Raw genomic sequence first — 8,137 nt, forward strand, 5'->3', positions numbered from 1 at the left:
TACTAAATACTAAAACATTCGTATTTCAGTAACATTTAAAAATTTTCCACACAGATATATCAATTAATAGAAAAGTTATAATGATGGGACTAATTTCAAAGAGAAAGAGCGAAGGAAGATGCCCTAGGTTTATGAACGTGTTGTGTGCGATTTGTAAAATATTAACGGATGGAATACTTTTTAAGTTTTAAATTAAATAATGTTGAAAACTTGAAATAATCAACTGTCATATTCAATAGGATGAGATTTATAATGACAGAGTTGGTATGATCTAGCAAGGTTCCAGTAGATCTCTTTGAAATTTTATGATTGAATCTTTTGAGAAAGCAATGTAATAAAAAAATTGAAAAGAAAAAATTTATAAGTGGCCAACAATCTTTTATTGTTTTTACCTTATATATAAACTAATACTATTTACTATCTAATTTTCGTATTTTTTATATTAAATAAAAATCTTAATTCCTTAATATTTTCTATTAAATTAATGTCAAATATAAATTTATGTCAACAAAATTTTATCCCAATAATAAATTAATCAGTTTATGATAATTAAAATTCTATTAAATATTAGGCCAACACAGATTGAATTATTGATCCTTTTTATATATTGTAGATAATATTTTTTTAATTGAACAAAAATTTATAATTAATTATGCAGTTAAAATCAATCCTTGTATACATGGCAAGTGAAAATTTGTCAGTTTTTCTATTTAATTTGAAAAAAGTTAGTCTTTTAATATTTTCATTTAGTGATAATAAATAAAAAGAAGTCATAAAAAGATAATTAAGAACCAAATACATACTAAGTCCAAGTAAAGGTTCGTTGTTGTAAAGGGAACTATATATAATGTATGATAAAATTTAGAATAATATCCTAAATCAGTCTTTAAATATTTTTTTAGTCAAATAATTTAATTAATTTCTGATTTTTTAATTATTTTATTTGATATATTAATTCTCACGTCAAATTTTAGTTAAAAAAATAGATAAAATTTCCGTCATTTTTTAATAAAAAATAATTAAAAATATAACAGTTTTTTTTTATTTTAAAATTTTCTTTTTATATAGACGACCAATCTAATGTGAGGATTAATTTATCTATCAAAATAAAATTTTGAATATTAATTTAATAATTAAAATTTATTAAAGACTAAATATTTTGCTAACAAATTTTTAAAAATTGATTTGTAATATTTGTCTAAAATTTATAATCCTGCTTCACGTAAAAGTGATATAAAATAAATTAAAAAGTGGTCGTGGGGTTGTTGTTAACGGTAATGCCCGAATCAGCCCCTCCTCCTCCTGGGATAAACCCTTTCTTTGGAGCAAGTCTTGCTAATCTATTAAATTCAAATCTTTCCATAGATGCATTGACTATTGAGTGACAAAGTATTCGATTCTCGGAGAGAGAAGTTGGGTAAAGATTGTCCTCTAAGTCTAATGATCCATAGCAAAACGACAACACCCACCGCACATTTCTTCTTTTCTCCACTTTTTCTTTTAGGTTTTTTTTATTTTTTAGATAAGTAGAAGATATGTTAAGAATTAATTATTTATTCACATAAGAAGAGTCAAACTGTCGTCGTTACATCCAATCTTTGTGAGGTCGGATAGGAGTAGATGAAGTCACTTTTATTGGGTGAGCTTTTATTCTTTTTGGGCTTGACTATATTTTTTTGTCCAGAGTATGAATAGTGTTTCTATTTGAGTCCAAACTTTGTTAACTCGAATTCAAGCATCTATAAATCCGATTCGTCTTTGTAGAGTAAGATATCAAATCAGACAGACAGTCTTACCTAGGATTAGATCGGGTGTTCGATGTGATTTAGGATTTTGAAGCCTTACATCTTTTTGTAATTCTGCACGTTACTCAATGATTACCTTATTAACCGTGCCTCATTAATGAGGGAGAATAAAATTTTTTTTGTCCCTTATAAAAATTCAAATTCATTTCTCTTTCTTTTTTTTTTCACTTCTTTTCTGAGACGTTTGCACTCACCATTTCCTTTTTTAAAACTTTTCATCTTCTGTAATTGTTCTTGCTTTCAAAATTTTTTCGTAACCCCTGTTCTTAATTAAAGATTTTTTTATCTTAAATTTTTGTTTGGGTATTTTTGTTCATTTATTGAAAACTTTGGATTGCATGTATATTACTGTTTATGTTGTGCATCCTTTTTGTTTTGCATTTTTTTAAAGTTGGTTCCTTTAATCTTTTGAATTTTTCTTTGCATTCTGAGTGATGCATTGTTGCTTGATTTTTTGGTTACTTTGACAATGTTTATTTGTTGGTTCAAAAAAAAAATTTGAAAAGTTTGCTTTTTTCTTAGAACTTAAAAGTTAGAACTTAGAAGTTCACATTAAATTGAACTTTAAAAAAAATACTGTTTTCCTGAATGTCACGCTAAATTTTAAAAGGTTAAATTTAACGACGTTTGTATAGTTTTCTAGAGTATTTGAGAATATTCTAGATGGTTTTGAAACGTTCTAAAATGTTCTAGAAGGTCCCGGAATATCTTAGAAGGTTCTAGAAAAGTCTTGATGTATATAGAAGTATGAAGAGTAGTATGGAATAATCTAGAAGTATTTAGAAAGTTATGGTAGGATAGATATTTGTAATGAAGGTTCTGGATGATTAATCTAGACCTTTGATTAGATTTAATCCTAACCATCCATTAAGGAGGTGGATAGCTATAAATAGGACGTGAGAGTTAGAGTTTGAGTGTGTAAGTCGTGTGTGAGTCATTTGTAACAAACAATTGAGTAATAAAGTGTTCTTTCCACCAAAGCTTTCTTTTTCTTGTGTTCTCTTATGTTCTTAGCTTTCTTATCTAATACTGAGGGTTAGGCTGACTTGGTCTTAGCTCAAGAGGTTGAGTAAGTCCGAGTGCCGGCACGGTAGCATTGGAGTGTGTCCAAGGCCGTGATAATTTGGCATCAGAGCAACATTCGAGAGGGAGCACAAGTGGTTTGTGGGTAGGGCTTCTAGTGTAATCATGGAGCATGTTGAGTCTCAAAGAGGAAGGGATGTTATTCCTTCTCGATGGGGAGGCAAGAAGGCCCGTTCTTTAAGTAAGACTGGACGTAAGGACTCTAGCTTCTTAGAGGAGAGAGTTTCTATGTTGGAGAATGTTCTATCCTCTATGGATGAGCACTTACAAAGGATAGAACATGATAAGGAGACTCTCGAGGGTCACGTGTTAGGAGAACTAGATGCTTTCAAAGAAAGCATACTCCAAATCGAAGAGAAGCTTGATAATTCCTTGAAGCTATTTGAAGAAGTTCGAGTTTGGTTCAAGAAGGCAAAATCTCGACCAACCATTGTAAGGGAGAGGACAAAGATTGATCTCCCAAAGTTAAAGGAGTTCAAGGGCGTGAGAGTCGCTCGAGAGGTGGAGAACTTCCTATGGCAAATGGAGAGGTACTTCGAATGCCAAGGGGTGGTCAAAGAAGCAATAAAGGTACACACTGCAGCTCTCTTCCTTTCTGATAATGCTACTTTGTGGTGGAGGAGAAAGTGCGTAGATATGAAAAATGGTACTTGCAACATAGCTACATGGGAAGATTTCAAAAGGGAGTTGAAAAAGCAATTCTTTCCTGAGAATGTGGTTTATGAAGTAAGGAAGAAGTTGAGGGAGTTGAAGCACAAGAGTACGATTAGCGACTATATAAAGAGGTTCACTACTCTCACGCTTCAAATCCCCAACTTAGTATCAGAGGATGCATTGTTCTTCTTCATTGATGGACTCCAACCTTGGGTAAAGCAAGAACTACAAAGAAGGAATGTTAAGAATGTCGATGAGGCCATCGTAGTGGTCGAATCACTTACTGAGTATCATAGGGGAGACTCTAAATCCAAGTCTTCCTCTAAACCTAGTTCTACTAAAGGTGGGAGAGACAAGGGGGAAGAGTTTCTCAACTAAGAAGGAAGGGAAATACTCTTCAAAGAAAGAGTACGAGGAAAAGAAAAAGGCTTTTGTGCCTAAAAGAGGATGCTTCGTGTGCAAGGGACCACACCAAATGAAGGAATGTCTTAAGCTAGGGACTTTGGCATCTATCGCTGAGAAATGAGAGGCCCAAACTCAAGTAAATGAGTGTGTTGGATCTATCCAACTCATAAATTCTGTGAAGGGCAAAGAGGGAAGCACTACAGAAAATAAAGACTTGATGATATGTCAAAACCTTTATCAATGAAAAATCCGTCATGGCTATGATCGACACTAGTGCTACACACAACTTCATCACGCTTGATGAAGCAAAGAGGCTTGGATTGAAGATCACAAAAAAGAATGGCTAGTTCAAACCCGTGAATACCAAGGGTGAACCTCTTAAAGGAGTAGCAAAATGAGTTGAGATGACTCTTGGTTCTTGGAAGGGCCTTGTGGATTTTTCAGTAGCACACATGGACGATTTCAAAATAGTCATCGGACTCGATTTGCAAAGGAAGGAAAATATAATACCTATGTCATACTATGACATAGTATGCGTTATGGAGAAAGGGTCTCTATGCATGGTCCCTACGGTCTTTAAAGCTGGAGGACTACCCATGCTTTCTGCTATGCAACTCAAGAAAGGGTTCAAGAAGGGAGAGATTACATATTTGGCTCTATTACAAAAGGAGTCAACATCTAAAAGAGAAGACGTTCCTCCCGAAATTAAGAAAGTTCTTGAAGAAAATAAGGATGTGATGCCTCCCGAGTTGCCAAAAAAACTACCACCTAGGAGAAAGGTGGACCACAAGATTGAATTGGAGTCAGAAGTAAAGCCGCCTGCCTCAATATCTTATAGGATGGCACTGCCAAAACTTGAGGAGTTGAAGAAGCAACTCAAGGATTTACTAGATGCTAGGTTCATCCGTCCATCAAAGGCACCTTATGGCACACCAGTCTTGTTCCAAAAGAAGCATGATGGTTCGTTGAGACTATGCATTGATTATTGAGCACTTAACAAGGTAACCATCAAGAATAAATACCCTATTCCTTTGATAGCCAGTTTGTTTGATCAACTTGGTAGAGCCAAGTGGTTCTCAAAGTTGGATTTGAGGTCAAGATATCACCAAGTGAGGATTGCTGATGGTGATGAGCCTAAGTCCACGTGTGTCACGAGGTATGGATCGTATGAGTGGTTGGTAATGCCTTTTGACTTGACCAATGCTCCTGCGACCTTCTGTACCTTGATGAACAAGATCTTTCATCTTTATCTTGATCAGTTTGTATTGGTCTACTTGGATGATATTGTTGTCTATAGCAATACCTTGGAGGAACATGTAAAACACTTACGAACCGTGTTTAAGATCTTGCGAGAGAATAACCTATATGTGAAGAAGGAAAAGTGTTCCTTTGTAAGGGACGAAGTCCACTTCTTGGGACACATCATTAAAGGTGGAACTCTCTGTATGGATCAAGAAAAGGCGAAGGCTATCAAAGAATGGGATCCGCCAAACAAGGTATCTAAATTGAGGTCACTCTTTAGGTTAGCTAATTACTATCGGAGGTTTATCAAGTGATACTCCGCCAAGAATGCCCCATTAACTGATCTTCTCAATAAGAATCACTTTTGGGAATGGTCAAAGAAGTGTCAAAAAGTCTTTGATGAGTTGAAGGCTGCTATCACAAAAGGGCCAGTATTAGCACTGCTCGACTACTCAAAGGTGTTTGAAGTCCACACTGATGCTTCTAACAACGCTATTGGGGGGGTTCTGATGCAATAAGGACATCCTATTGCCTTTGAGAGTCGCAAATTGAATGATACAGAGAGGCGATACACCGTCCAAGAGAAGGAGATGACCGTGGCAGTACATTTTCTGAGAACTTGGCGTCACTACTTGCTTGGTTCACACCCAATCATCAATACAGACAATGTGGCTACAAGCTACTTCCAAACTCAGATGAAATTAAGCCCCAAACAAGCTAGGTGGCAAGATATTTTAGCTGATTTTGATTTCAAATTCGAATACAAGTCAGGCAAGACTAATGTAGTAGCAGATGCGCTGAGCCGCAAGGCTGAGTTGGTAGTCATTTTCATGGTCGAAGGAGATATTGTGCATACCATCAAGGAAGGGTTGCATTATGATCTATTAGCCAAGAAGTTGGTGGAGTTGGCTAGAGTAGGTAAGACCAAAAGATTTTGGCTAGAAGATGACCTTCTCTACACTAAAGGGAGAAGACTATACGTCCTTAAATGGAAAAATCTAAGAAGAAAATTAGTGAGAGAATGCCACGACACCAAGTGGGCTGGTCACCAAGGTCAGCGAAGGACCTTGGCACTCATTGAATCTTCTTATTATTGGCCTCAAATAAGAGATGAAGTGGAGAGCTATGTGAAGACTTGTCTTATGAGCCAACAAGATAAGATTGAAAATAAGACATCAAGTGGGTTGTTGGAACCTCTGCCTCCATCAGAGCAACCGTGGAAAAGTGTCTCTCTAGATTTTATCTCTGCCTTACCGAAGTCCGAGGGGTTTGGATCTATTCTTGTAATAGTGGATCGATTTTCTAAGTATGCTACTTTTATACCTGCCCCTACTGACTGCACTGCAGAGGATACAGCACGACTATTCTTCAAGAATGTGGTGAAGTACTAGGGATTGCCAAAGAACATCATTAGTGATTGAGATCCACGTTTCACAGGACGACTATGGACAGAGCTGTTCAAACTCCTTGGGTCGGAGCTTCATTTTTCAACAAGCTTCCATCCTCAAACCGATGGGCAGACTGAGAGAGTGAATGCCTTACTTAAGTGTTACTTGAAGCATTTTGTAAGCGCTAATAAGAAGGAATGGACAAAACTCCTCGACATTGCTCAGTTCTCATACAATTTGCAAAGGAGCGAATTCACAGGGAAGAGTCCATTCGAGATTGTGACCAGACAACAGCCGCTTACACCACACTCTCTTTCTTCCTCTTACTCAGGAAAGATCCCTAGAGCTTATCAAATGATTAATTCATGGGAAGAACAAGCAAATGTCACTCGTTCTTACCTCAACAAAGCTACAAAGAGGATGAAGAAATGGGCAGATAAGAAGACGAAGCATGCAAGCTATCAAGTGGGAGACAAGGTAATGACTAAACTTCTTCCATAACAATTCAAAGCCTTTCGCAAGTTTCATAAGGGCTTAATCCGAAAATACGAAGGGTCATTTGAGATCATTGGACGTCTTGGGGAGGTTGCTTACAAAGTACAACTTTCTCCCTCTATGAAGATCCACCCGGTCTTCGATGTGAGTATGCTTAAACCATATCATGAAGACCAAGATGAACCGAGTAGAGGTGAACTGAGTCGTGCTCCGCCTATGGTGATTAGATCCTTTGATAAAGAAATCGAAGAGATCTTAGCTAATCTTGTCGTGCGACGAAAAGGAGTATCACCAAGTATCCAATACTTGATCAAGTGGAAAGGACTCCCAATAACTGAAACTAGTTGGAAAGCTCGTGAAGATCTATCGCAATTCCAAGAACACCTAGAGCGCTATCATGAACAGAACGCAACGAGGACGTCTGCGCATTAGGTGGGGGAGAATGTCACGGTAAATTTTAGAAAGTTAATTAGATTTAACGACGTTTGTATAGTTTTCTGGAGTGTTTGAGAATGTTCTAGATCATTTCGGAACGTTCTAGAATGTCCTAGAAGATCTCAGAATACTCTATAAGATTCTAGAAGACTTTGGAAAGACATAGAGTAATCTATAGGAGTCTTGATGTATATAGAAGTATAAAGAGTAGTATGGAATAATCTAGAAGTATTTAGAAAGTTATGGTAGGATAGATATTTGTAATGAAGGTTCTGGATGATTAATCTGGACCGTTGATTGGATTTAATCCTAACCATCCATCAAGGAGATGGATGGCTATAAATAAGAGGTGAGAGTTAGAGTTTGAGTGTGTAAGTCGTGTGTAAGTCATTTATAACAAACACTTGAGTAATAAAGTATTCTTTCCACCAAAACTTTTTTTCTTTTGTGTTCTTAGTTTTTTTGTTAAATACCAAGAGTTAGGCTGACTTGGTTTTAGCTTAAGAGGTTGAATAAATTTGAGTGCCAACACAATAGCGTTGGAGTGTGTACAAGACCGTGACATGAAGCTATAAAAATTTAATTAATTGAGATTCTTGCCCTGCATGATAATCATCATCATTGAGCTGT

The sequence above is a fragment of the Arachis ipaensis genome, chromosome B09 (assembly GCF_000816755.2).
Source record: "Arachis ipaensis cultivar K30076 chromosome B09, Araip1.1, whole genome shotgun sequence".
NCBI classification, from domain to species: domain Eukaryota; kingdom Viridiplantae; phylum Streptophyta; class Magnoliopsida; order Fabales; family Fabaceae; genus Arachis; species Arachis ipaensis.